Below are 13,881 nucleotides of genomic sequence, written 5' to 3'. Positions count from 1 at the left end.
GGGATGCTTACATGAAGTGGTACTTAGTATGGCATTCTCTAACAGTACTTTAATATGCTCCAAAATGTAAATTTCCCAGTTGATCCCAACTCGTTATTGGTGGTCTTATAAAAATAGGAGGTATTCAAAACAGCAGAGCCCGCATAATGAGAATGGTGGAATTGGTACCAACAAATTGGTGATTTAAATACTATAGTTTTCAAAATACCAGCTAATAATGAGTTGGGAGTAGATAGGAAATTTAGCACACAGAAAGTACTTAATGATATGTATAACCCACAAATATCCATTGCAGTACTTCACGTGAACATCATATAGTAAATATTAATTGTGATTCCAGTTCATAGTAAGTGGGCCACCTATTTTTAATCTACTTCCATATTCATAATAAGGGCCATAAATTGAGAGTTTGAGTGCAGAGAAGGAGCTAAGAGGGAATGAGATGGTGAGTATACAGAGATACTTTCAGACAGCTACTGAGGAGCAAGATGATTAATAGCTTTGTAGACTAGGAGAAGGAACTTGAAAACTGAGCAGTTATGCATGGAGAGCTAACTTGCATGGTGTCGGTAGGTAGAAGTGCGGTAGAATATGGATAGGTTGTAGCAAATGCAGGATGGTAGTTTAGGACTTTTTTCTGAAAAGAAGCAGGAGTAGAGTAAAGCCAAGGAGTGGATATGAACGATACTCATGTTTGCTAAGCACGAAGGCGAAGCTGAAGGTTTTCAAAGCCTTATTTCCTGAATTTCCAGAAGGCTAATATGAGTAAAAGAGGCGGTTGCAATGATGAAGTTATGCAGTTGGAGGTCGCTATCAAAGAGGACTCAAAAGATTGAGAGTCTTCGTTGAGCGAACAAGAAGGTCAGGTGGGTAGGAGTTAGAAGACCAGAGGGTAATGTTGGAATTGGAAGCTAGGACAAGATGGCTTCCATTTTAGATGAGTTCAGCATCAGTCAAGAGTGAGCCAACCAGTTGAAGACTGATACAATTATTAATCAATTCCAAGAAGGCTCGGTTAAAGGAGGGAAAAGAGAAAAAGACTTTAGTCTTGTCAGCAAAGAGGTGATAGTGAAAGACAGAACACGAAAGAAGTCAGTGATAGAGGTAAAGAGGGTGAAGAGCAGAGATCAAGGGGTTGATCCTTTGGGGACACTGACAAGAGGAGGGGTGTGGTCAGATGTTTCCGAGTTGCAGGAGATTTTAAAGGAATGACCTTCCAGGGTGATAGCAATCCGGGCAAGAGCAGATTGGCAAAACCCAAGTACCTGAATAGATGGAAGGAGAGAGGAGTGGTTGACAGTGTTGAAAGCAGTAGAGGGGTATAAAATAATGAATATAGAAGATATTTTGGAGTGGTGAGCATTAGAGAGAAATTGGAGACATGCATGAGTTCAGTCTCAGTGAAATGTTTTACTTTGGAAGCCAGATCGAAGTGGATCTCCAAGGCCATTATTCTCAGGGTACTTACTGATTTGGTTTAAGACCCCCTTGCTCAAGGAACATTATATCATAGGGAACGTGGGCAAGAATGTACTTGAACGTATGGGTCAGCAGGTGTTTATTTCAAAAGGGGTAGGGTATTTGCAGATTTGAAGGAGGCAGGAAAGTGTCCTGTGGACAGAAAATGGTTAAAAAGCTGAGAGAGATCAGGCAGCTTATTGAGACTAATCCTTTGATTGTGTGAGGAGCAAACAGTTTGATGTGCAAGATGGGTTGGTTCTGCGAAGGACGGGTGCTGATTCCATAGGGGAGACAGGGGAGAAGTAGCCAAGTCTAGACAGGGTAAGAGGAAAAGTGGTGGGCAGAAACAGTGGAGGAGGCATTCAGAGGGTAGGGTGGTGAGTGTGTCATGAATTTAATTTTAGAGATTTTAGAGGAAAAGTAGTGAGCAAAGTTGTTAGCAGAGAGGGAAGAGTCAATGAGTAAACAGATGGGCAGTGTGATAAAATCCTGGAGGGTAGATTAATATTTGCCAATCTGATTAAGAAGAGAGGATATAAGATTTGTGAAGTGCAGATGTCAGAGCAACAAAGGCATTCTTTGTAGACTCAGAGTAAGGTGTGTGTTCTGTGATTTGCAACAACATCATGAATGTACGTGCAGGATAGTGATGTCAAAGGGAGTCATAAGTGCATAGTAAAAGTCAGATAAAGGCATGGTTATCTTTTTTTAGGAGGAATCTTTTTTCACTTCTCTCAGTCTGGGTTTTGACCAGGACAAAGTGCGGAGGGGGTGATGGTCTCAGTTGTGGCCAAGCTTGCTCAGCTGCATGATCAATGTGACATGGGAGCCCTAATACTGCTGGATTTATCCACCGTCTTTGATACCATTGATCATGCCGTCCTGCTCGTTCGCATTGCAGGGGCTGGCCTCCGGGTTCTGTTTTGTCCTGGTTCACTTCTTTTCTTTCTGACTGCTCTCAGTCGCTTTCTCTTCCACCTTTTTGTTCTGTACCAACTGCTCTTTCTTGTGGTGTGTCAGGGTTTTGCGATCTCTCTAGTGCTGTTTAATGTGTATGTTCAGCCACCTACCAAGCTCATCTTCTCCCACGGCTTCTGCTGCTATGCCTATGCTGACGATATTCAGATCTTGGTTTGGCTAGACCAATCTTTGCCTGAGAACGCCAACAAGCTCAGGGTTGGTCTTGAAGCCGTGGGTGAATGGATGTGTAACAACTGTCTCAAATTGAATAGTGGTAAAACGGATGTGTTGGTGGTGGGTGCTTCTGCTGCTGATACTCTTTGTTGTGAGAAACCTGAGGGTATCCTCACTCCTACTCCCCCTGGATCCTCTTCTCAGTTGGCCAGGGAAAGGCATTCACTTTTGGATCCTGACCCTGAGGGTGGAGAAGCGAGGAAGGATCACCTGGGTGGAGGGTCCTTGGGCTTTTCCTTCTGAGAACCAACCTAACCCTCCCCCAGCCTTTATGGGCTATGGTGAACTAGCTCCCCTTGATGTTCCTCATTCAGCCTACTAAAGTACTGGGACAAAAAATAGGCAACTAGGAGTAGTGAACAGCAGTAGGTTTGTTCACCACTCTAGTACTGAGATGAAGAAGTTGACTATGAAAGGGTACCATTGGGGAAGTGGAAGTCAGGCATGTCCAATAAAAAGGCTGCATAAACGTCATGCAATTAAATCTACTGACCCACACCTTTGGACCTTTACCAACCCTAGGGAGTATAAGAGGTGGGGATGCTCACCATTAAGGAGAGCAGTGAAAGGAACGGGCTGGAGAGAAGCATGTTGAAGAAACCAGAATTGGGAGTTATGTGAGACCGGAAAAGGAAAGAGACACTCAGGTCGAGTATGGGCCACAAGAGGGTCTAGATTTCTGGTTGAGCTCTGGTTGTTGATATCCACAGCGGGAGCTGTGCTCTGCCCGGAGCCCACAGCCACCCCGGCAAGCGGGAGAGCGAGGGAAGCTCTCTGTGGCAGCCATGAGTGAGGCAAAGCTCGTAGATCCAGGAGGTTCGAACAGAGAATCGGCGAAGCAGTAGAGAGCGGTTGTACACAACCAGTGAGTGCAGTCCAGGCAATACTTCGTCCAGAGTGCTCCGCTAATACTGACACAAATTTGTGAATGCTGAACGAACTGAAACAAGTAATCTGTGAATGTCGAGGGATCTGAAAGTAATTGGATGTAGTCCTGAACAATATATAGAATACTGAATGAAGTGAAATTACTGATGATTACCGTTTGGAAATACAATTTGAAGTCAAGCAAGTAATGAACACTTGAGAATGTGATGTTAAGCAAATATTGAATACCAAACTGAATGAAAACTTTGTGGGGAAAGCTATGGTCTGATGAAAGATAAATGGGAAAATGCCCATTTGAAAACAGCATACAGAATAAGAGAGTAAGTGTGGAAGTTTGCGAAAAAGAATGAAAGAATAGTGGCAGAGAAATAAAACCACCACACTGTGAACTCTATGCAGTGAACTCTATGCATGAATACAGTGCAGCAAGGCCAAAGACTGGTAGAGGATATGTGACACATTATGGCAAAGCCAAGGGGTTAACCAGGAGAAGCCAAGTGAGTTTGAACCAGCACATAAAGCCACGTGGCTGACAAGGAGAAGCTTAGTAAGTGTGAATCTTGACACACGGGTAAATACAGAAGAACATGTGTGGGCTGAAGAGCCTAGGGTTCCTGGTTGCACGACCTTTAATGGGTGGACCTTGAGATCTGACAATTGCGCCTAGAGCAGGGAACCCTCATTGTGAAAGCCAAAGACATTGTTGAAGTAAACCAAGAAGGACTAATTTAAGTTAACTGTTAATTTAATCCTAAAGGAGTGTTGAGTTGTGCTGAACACTAAAAAACTAGGTATAAGTTGAAAAGTTGAAGTCTTGGGGAAGGGAACCCTGAGACCTGATGAACTTTAATGCTGTCTTGAGGACAGAGCTCTCAAGACCCTTTTCTTTGTAACTGTATTACCTTGAACTTCGGGAAGGTAACCCCAAGGATTTGTGGAGCTGTTTTGAACTTAAGAAAGGAAATCACAAAACCTTTGTGGAACTTTCCTGAACTTGGGAAACGGGAGCTGAAAAGGAGCTGTAAACAGCTCAGAACTTGTATCACCATTTATTTTATTGTTGCTCTCCCTACACATTGTTTAGCTTTAGTTGTGAGGGCAAGGATAGGTTTTGGACGAACACCAACTTTTAAGTAGAACCTTCTGACTCAGACTTTCCTTAGTTTCACTCAGGTAGGGAAATCCCACCTTGGCATGGGGCAAGTTAGGCCTTCAACCATCCGGACATTTGAGTTAATAAACCATTTTATTTGTGATTTTGAATTTGTTGTCTGTGTCTTGCATCACGATGCCTTCACATTGGTCACCTCTCTTTTGGCCTTCTTCATTTGGTCCTTGCCCTACTCCAGTCCTGGTGGTCAAGGACTTGGGTATTGATCATGTCATAGCTTTCAATGGCAGCCCAGATCAGTGACCAGACGGGGCATCTTGAACTTAAATTTCTGTGCAAGGTTCTTCCTTTTCTTTCTTCTCATCTTCGTCCACCTGTGGTGTACCCTTTGGTACTGTCTTCCCTAGATTATTGTAACTCTTTTTTCTTGCACAACCAGCTTACTTGATTAAGCGCCTGCACATTTTGTAAAACTTTACGGCTTGAGTGGCCACTTCCACCTCCCACTGTGCTCTTTTTTCTCTATTCTGCACAGCCTGCAATGGCTTCCAGTTGCAAAGTGTGTCTAATTTAAGGCACTTTGTCTGGTGCATCAGGCTTTGCATGACTCAGGAGCTACCTATTTGCAAGTGAAGTTCTGTTTTTATGTTCCCCTTTGGTCCTTGCGGTTGTCGGATGCCTGTCTGGTTGAGGTCCCTCAGTCTAAACTGACCCATTTTGGTGGTCTGTCATTTTCAGTAGCCGTTGCCTCTTTATGGAACTTTCTCCCTTGGGCTCTTCGGGCTGTGTATGACTACCTGTCTTCAGACATTCTCTTAAAACGTATTTGTTTTAGCCTTTTTTTCTTATTGTCCTGTCTAAATTAGCGCTAAGATGCCCTCAGGTTACACTTTATAAATGTTGCTAAGATAAAATAAGATATGATAAAACAAGATAAGAGGCATCAATTTGGAGAGAGATATCTTCAAGGTAAGGGGCATGGAATCCTGTTTGAATTAACCTTGGTAATTGAAGAGGGTAAATGAGGAGGAAAGGGAGGAGGGTCCTAGATGTTAAGTGGAACACTGGACTAACCAGTGGCGGAGGTCAATGAAGAGGTCAGTGAAGGAGAGTGACGAGAGAAAGACAAGGCCAAGGGAGTTACCACCAGAGTGGGAGTGCTTATATATGAAGGAGTTAAGTTCAAAGCGGGTGGATACAGAGGTTGGGATTGTTAAAGTCCCCCATAATGACAATATGGATGTCAGTGCAAAGTAACTCCAGGCGAAGGTTCAGGTTAGGGAAGACAATGTTCTGCTGGTGTGAAGCGACATCAAACTGGTTTGATGATGCAGCTATAGAAGTATGAATTACAAAGGTGAATTCCAAAGGCAGCCCCACATGTCCTGGTGGTTTAAAGAGCATTGAATATGGTTCAGAATTATTACAAAATGGTTTGAGTGATGAAGACAGGAGCCCCGTCTGCTTTCAGCCTCTAGATTCTGTGAGTCCTGCCACAGGGCAAGGAGAGATTCTTTTTTAGTCTCTGCTCTCCCAGCCTATAGAGGTTTGCATGTAGATTGGCTTGCCTTGGTCCTGTAAGGATATTTGGCGTGTTACAGCACAGAGCACAGCACTACTGCACAGGTAGCAGTTTTTTTTTATGCAGCACCACCACATGGGTGCGGTGCATTGCTATATGTGTTACCAGATTAACATGGAAAGACAGGCTATTCAGTCAAAAACGATTTTAACATATAAGATGCAAATCTATTTTTACAGTTAAAAGCACACGTGCACATTCAAAAATGCACACTATTTTTCACCTGAAATGCCTATGGTGCAAGAGACACATTTGAAAATTAATAACTAAAATTATTAATAAACAACCTGACTAATAAAAATTCATTTAACATAACCCACTAATAAAAATGTGTCTCCACTGCAGAAATAGGCCTACTCTGAAAGTGAACTTTTAAACGCACATTCATTTTTTTTTTCTTTTTCTCTGCTGCTCTGTCCACATAACTCAGGAAGCCAAGGGCGAAGGTACAGGAAATCAGTTGGTTACAAATGGTTACTGTAAAAAGGAGCCATTGTGTAGAGAGGGAGGATGTGGCATGATTAATTTCTGATTGGAGCAGCGTCATAGCAAGTATCATGCTAGAGGCAGTGATGAGGGTTTTGCTGGGGGGAGTTTGAAGAGAGAGGGAGAACAGTCGAGATTTGGCAGAGCTGGGAGAAGGACCTGTTTCCTGGCTGAAGCATTCCTATCTGCAAAAGCTGAGAATTCCAGATAATAACCCCGGTTTGAGAACGAAAGGCACTCGTTTTCACTGGGGTTAATCTTCAAGGGAGCCACATTCAGAAAGAGAACAGCTGAAGAAAACTCGGGCTGAACAGATAAGGTAATTACATAAGTGTGGGGGCTGAGTGTGTACGAGAATATTCAGTCAGTGTAGGAAAGGAGATTCCTGTGATTTAATCACATGTTAATGTTGCAAATCGAGTTCTTTTCTCCGCCACTCTCTTTTCAGTGTATCACAGACAATGCTGTTACTGTGCTATTTTATTTATTTCTGTAAAGAGTGAGATCGTGTTTAAATGCAACTTTTATAATACAGAAAAATATTTGAAAGCAGACGGGTGGTGTGTTTTATATTTACCAATACAGTGCTGATGATGTGGGGAGATTTTTAAACAGTGCAATTGTCATTTTAAGACAGATGTGTGCATGATCATATTAAGTATGGACAGTTGTGTGTGACTGTTTGTACCATAGCTCGTTGGAGGTACATGAGCCAACGGGAAGAGGGACTCTCTGGACATAGTTCCCTACCGTATATAAGGTAGTGGAAATTACCACAAAATTACCACATATAGCTCTCTGTCGTAAATAAGTCAGTGAGATCGCCCATGGTGGCACACTAACACTAACACTGAAAATGTGGTATTCCTGAAATGTAGGCCTGAGGTCTCTCTAGTGATTACATGAAAAATCTAAGCAAAGATAAGGGATTCTGGACATTGGGGCCACAAATAAAACAAGGGAATTATGCTCACCAAAATACCACCAACCACGCATACCAACCACGCATACCAAATATGCATGTCTGGGTGCTGAAATAATGCATGTCCACTGTATTATTGTTGTACATGGCCCAATCTGAATACAAGGAGTGATTGTTGCTAAGTTATTTTTCGGCGGTAAGAAAATACCGTCAGGCCCCAAATCTCCACAAAATACCCTACATATTTATGGTGCGTTGCAGGCCGGGAAAGTGATCATAGAGTACCTACTGGGCGTGGCAAGCGTGTCTCACACTGCCATTTGCACATTAAAGGGAACCCATTTTATAATAGCAGTGTGCCACTAAAAACAAATTTCAGAATGTCACAAAGGGAAACCACATTCTCAGATCTAGTGCAATATTTAGAGTCAAAGTTGTTTGCACATGGGAATTGGTCGTCGAATAGCACGTTAGAATGGAGTAACCGCATTCAGGGAGAGGCGCAGAAAGAAAAACTAGACAATATTTTTGCAGAAGGCAGCATAATTCAGGTCTGCCTTACAAGATTATTGAATGCAGCCGATAAAAGTGCAGAGAAAGACTGTTTAATACGGCTATGCGGCAAAATATGTTTTATTTTAAACAAGTCCCTGCGAATGCAAGAGAATGATACTCAGCTAATTAACAGGTTAAAGACTGAATTAGATGGGGCAAGTAAAAATCAGGAAATGTTGAGAGCAGAATTGGATGTATGCCAAAAAGACATGCAATTAAAATGCAGAGACTTTGATACTCAGTTATCCAAAAGCAAGAAACAATTTGAAGATAGTGAGCAAGAATTGGCACACTTAAAAGCCTTAGTGGATCACATTAGACAGGATAAAGATGAGGTTGTTTCAGAGATGCAGATTTTACAAAAAGAACATTGTGAAAAAGAATGTGATCTCCAGAGCGCAGAACAAGAAATGATTAAAATGATTCAAGAAAGAGACAAGAGAAATAAAGAGTTCAATGAATGCCAAATGCAAATGTGCGACATGCAGGAGGTGATTAATAAGATGAATGGTGAAAACAACTATTTGCAAGATGAAGCCAACAGACTCCTTAAAAAGTGTAAGGACTTAGAACAGCAAATGTGCATTCCCAGGTCCCAGGAGAGGCGGCAGGGTACCACATTCAATGGAGTGGAGGTGAATTCTAGCTCTGCCCAAAGAGCTAGTGCTCCAGTGACTGGGCCGGTGACTGAACTTGGTTGCAGCGCCCTTGGGGGATTTGATACTCCCATTGGGGGCAGCCACCAATCTCATACACCTGAAAACAGGATTGAATCACAAAATAGTGCAATTCCATGCATTGCAACAAGTAGCCCCATAAAAATAATGAAATCCATTAAAGCCCTGATCAAACCATTTAAAAAGGGAGGTGAATGCTGCATTGAGGATCACTTAGAAGCGGTGCATGACATTTTTAAAGCACTCCAGATACCTAAGGAACAGTACAGACAATATTTTAATTTACCTTTAGATGCCCCGAAGGCCAGCATCATAAGGGGATTAAATGAACAGCAGAATATGACATGGTTGGAGTTTGAAAAAGAAATTAGGCGTCATTTTTCTCCTTTTCAGTCATTGCAGGAGGCAAAGAAAGTCGCTTACACAATTACTGCTGGACCTAATACATCCCCTCGCCAATTTTTACAAGACTTAAAAAGAGCATTTTCTCGCTTTGATGTATCTTTTGACTCAAATTCCAATGAGTTTAAAACTGCATACTTCTATGGGCTACAGAAAGACATCATATCCCAATTGGTCCGTGAATTTGACCGTGACAAGTCCCTTGAATGGATTGTACATCAAAGCACAAAACTATATGAGGTATTCTATTGTCAGGGTAGAGAAAGTGATAAAGTGAAAGATACTAGACCTAAATCTAAAGAACCTTCAGCCACAGTAATGGAAATCAGGTCAGCCAAAATGTCCCTTGAGTCTGCTCAAAGCCAAGGTAAAAATAATGTGACACCTGAAGAAAGGGGTAATCAACAAAGATCGCCATTTCCTGGACCAATGTTCCAATCACATGATCCTAGTAATAGAGAGAGCTACATCAGCCCTAGGTATTTAGGGGACAGACCCCGGGTAGGATATCGGCCTGATATGGCAGGTATGAACAATAACCAGAGACAAAATCAAGATCAAAGAAATGATGGTCCCTACCAGTCATTGGGGACACAGAGCAGATTTGATCTCAACACCATGATATATGGTAATCAGGATAGGCCCCGATATGTGGATCGATTTACTGATAATGGAAATCAACCTAGGGGCCAGTACCCACAATCTGAGAGACAGGACATGAGGCAAAACGTGAACTACAATCCACGTCAGTACAATGATTCCCCACCAGGGGATTATAATCAAAGGATGGGTGCAACCCGCTCCCCTCCACAAATGAATCAAGAGTTCAGAAACCATCCCAACCGACATCATTCACCTGAGAGGTATCAGAATAGATCCAATCAGGGAGAAAACAACCAATATCGACCTAGACCACAGAAAGAGGATCCTAGAGAGATGGAAAGGTTCCAGTGCCTTGAGGCCCAAGTGAAAATGTTAGCTGAGCAAATAGGAAAGCTCTGTACAGCGCAAAAACAACCTTCCAAAGAGGGGGCTGATGGCCATAGCAATGACCGGGGGGCTTCCGAAAAGTGACTAAGTACTCATGATAACTGCAGTGCCAAAATGACAGATTGCTCTGATATAATTTTGCATAACGACTCTGAGATGGCTAATGGATTAAATGTGAAAGTGCCAGTAAATGAACTTGTGACAGAAAGTGCAAATAATTCTAAAAAAGAGGTTTAATCTAGAGCTAAATAAAACAGTAAAGATTTGTACAAATGAAAAAGAAACATTAGGAATTCCAAAAGAAAAAAGGGACTTAAGAAAAATGACTCATGCATGGGGAATACCAGTGGACAGGGAGTAAGTGGGGATGCTATAGCTCCTTCCCTGGGCAAGCAAAACAATGACCAAACACAGACAGAAAAGTCAATCACCTGAAGAATCACCTGAAGAATTCTTTGAGCCACATATTTTTGAAGAGGCTGCAAGGGCTAGTACCACACTAAATGATCACAAATGCACAGAATAAAAAATGACAAATTGATGAATGATGTTGTTACACATGTTCAGTTGGAAGGTTGTAGTGTGGTCTCTGATGTTAGCCAGATGTATGGGCGAACAGTGGCCACACTCCAAAAAACCTCTGATCATGGAGAAATGAATAAAGTCTCTCGCGCAGAAATGGGTAAAAAGGAGGGAAAAATGTCTTTCCATTTACCAATGTGTTTAGCCAAAAGTGAAAAAGACCTGAGAAAGGTGAGCCCTGAAATCAGTAAGAATTCACATTTCTTATGTGTATTAGAGGAAGTTGAGGACAGATATTATGCACCCATCACTGTAGAAGAAAAATGCCACACCTTTGCTATGATTGACACTGGCGCACAGGCCACAATTATGTCCAAGGAGCTGGTAAAGAGTATCAATGAAGGGAGACCCCCACGGAGTCAGATCACAGTGAAGGAAAATCAAGGCCCAGTGCATAACTTTAATGGGGAGGAGGTGCCCATCATAGGTGTAACTGAGGTTGACATAAAAATAGGAAAGCACAGAATGAAACAAGAGGTATTGATCACATCTATTTGTGAAATTCCATTTCTGATGGGGACAGATTGTCTGAAAAGATTGTCTCCTTTAATAGATGGGGTGAATGGAGTGCTGTGGTCCTTAACCAAAAAACCATTGAGGCCTAAGAAACTAAAATCACAAAACAGCAATATAAATGAATGTCCCACCGTTGCCAAAACAAATGATGCTGTGGAGGTATATCTCCAGAATAGCTGCATACCTAGTGTCACTGTTATATTAATGTGTCAAGACAAAATGCAGAGCGACAATGAAAAACTACCTGTACAAATATACTTGGACCCAAGGAAAAATTGGCAGACTGCCATAGATGAGCACACATTACGTTTTTATCTAAAAGAGAAAACATGCAAACAGAATATTACTCCTAAAACAGATTCAGAAAAACACATTACCACTCTAGCAGAAATACACATGGAAGATGAGCAACCATGGGTTCATGTTGGTATAAATGACTATTTTAAAACAATAAAAGCCACTTTAGCGCTTGAACATGAAAGGAGTTTCATTAATGAGAAATTGTTGCAAAAAATAATGGAGAGGGAAGATATCCCGAGATTTAGGATTAAAAACCAATATGTTTCTGGCTTGGACAGTCCAGACTTTGAAAACCGAATTGCAGGCAGATGCATGCTTAAAATTAGCATTGGGCAGAAAACAATTTACCATAATGTATGGATAGTGAGTGGAGCACAAAATGAATTTTACATGGGAATTGACATCATGCACAGAATGTGTATGGTGTTAGATTTCCTTAATCAAAAAATATGGTCACGCCTAGGTGGTCCGGCACCTGAATTTGAAGACAAAAGAAGGGCTTATCATTGTGCACATCTGGTTCCTTATGCAATCGAATTACAAATGAGGAAAGATACTATTATTCCTGCATTTACAAAACAGTTTGCAATAACACTGAAATGCAAAAATGGACAGCAGATGAAAGGTTCTGATGCATTTGTATGCCTGAATGAATCCATAAAACAGCAAGGCCTGGATTATGAATACATTCCATTGGTAGATATTGGTGAAGGATCTGTAAAAATTATGGTAAATAATAAAGGTTGTCAGGATATTCATTTAGAGGAAAACTCCCCATTAGGAATGGCCATACAAAAATCACATTATCCGGCAGATTTAAATAACATGGTGATTGGAAATATTCCTGAAAAGTATGTAGATGCCAAGGGTGAGTTGCCAGAACACCTGGACTCTCAGCCCAAAGGAATATTTAAAATTCATTCTGTGTATCCTTATGATTCAAATGAGACAGTGTGCTGCCATCAAGAGGATTGCATAATATTTAATTTAAATGAAAATGAAACAGAAAATCAGCCCATTGAAGTGGAAGCTGATATGCCAAAATATTTAAAAGTGGCAGCTTTACAAAAAGACACAGCCACACAGTTAGAGGAAAGCGCCGAGATTCCATTACCAGAAGATTTTCCAGAATTTTCCAAAATGGTAGAAGAACAGATCTCCTTAGCGAATGCGTGTGAAAGCAATGAAGAGAGGGACAATCTGAGGGAGATACTTATGGAGTTTAAGGATGTATTTGCAAAAGATGCTTATGATTGTGGTTTAACTGATTTACATGTGGCCACACTACCAGAGGGTGTAGCAGAAATCCAGTGTTTGTACGCCAGTATAGACTACCGCTGGCATGTTTAGAATCATTGGCAGAGATTATTAAAAATTTGGAATCGCGGGGAATCATCCGGCCCATTCATAGCACATCCAATACACCTATTTTAGGTGTGTTAAAGCCAAATGGTCAATGGCGGCTGTGTGCAGACTTGAGAGAGTTAAATAAAAGAGTACCAGTATCTAGATGGCCACTGCCATTCATTGATCAGGGCCTAGCTCAGATACATGGTTCAAATGTATTTACCACATTAGATCTCACCTCTGGATATTGGTGCGTGCCATTGGCAGAGGAGATACAACATTTATTTTCCTTTACATTTGACAGGACTCAATATGCCTGGCTTAGAGCTCCGTTCGGGTACATCAATAGTGGAAGTGAATTTGGCATATTTTTGAGAAAGGCCATGCCGGATGCAGCGGAAAGAGGAACAATAGTTTATGTGGACGATGTCCTGATAAAAAATAAAAGCCTTAAAAGCCATTTTGATGAAATAAGACATGTACTTGGCCAATTGCAGAAAGCAGGCGCCAAAGTATCTTTGCAAAAAGCACAATGGTGCAAGAAAAAAGTGAACTTTCTAGGGCACGAAGTGACTGAACATGGGCTAAATCCACAAAAGAAGAAAATAGAGGCCATACAAAGATTAAAAGATCCTAAAAATGTGAAAGGAGTAAAAAGTTTATTAGGGATGACAGGCTATAACAGAAAGTTCATTGAAAATTATGCAGAAATCACTCAACCATTGACTAAACTGCTTAAACTGAATACTCCCTGGAAATGGGAAAAAGGGCAGTCTGATGCAGTGGCTAAATTAAAGGAATGTCTTGTAAAGGCACCATGTTTAGCATACCCCATAAAGGACAGGGATTTCTTTATAGAAATAGGTTT

Source organism: Ambystoma mexicanum, chromosome 9, assembly GCF_040938575.1.
Source record: "Ambystoma mexicanum isolate Mex_15411 chromosome 9, UKY_AmexF1_1, whole genome shotgun sequence".
NCBI lineage: Eukaryota > Metazoa > Chordata > Amphibia > Caudata > Ambystomatidae > Ambystoma > Ambystoma mexicanum.
Note: the sequence above shows the minus strand (reverse complement) of the source record.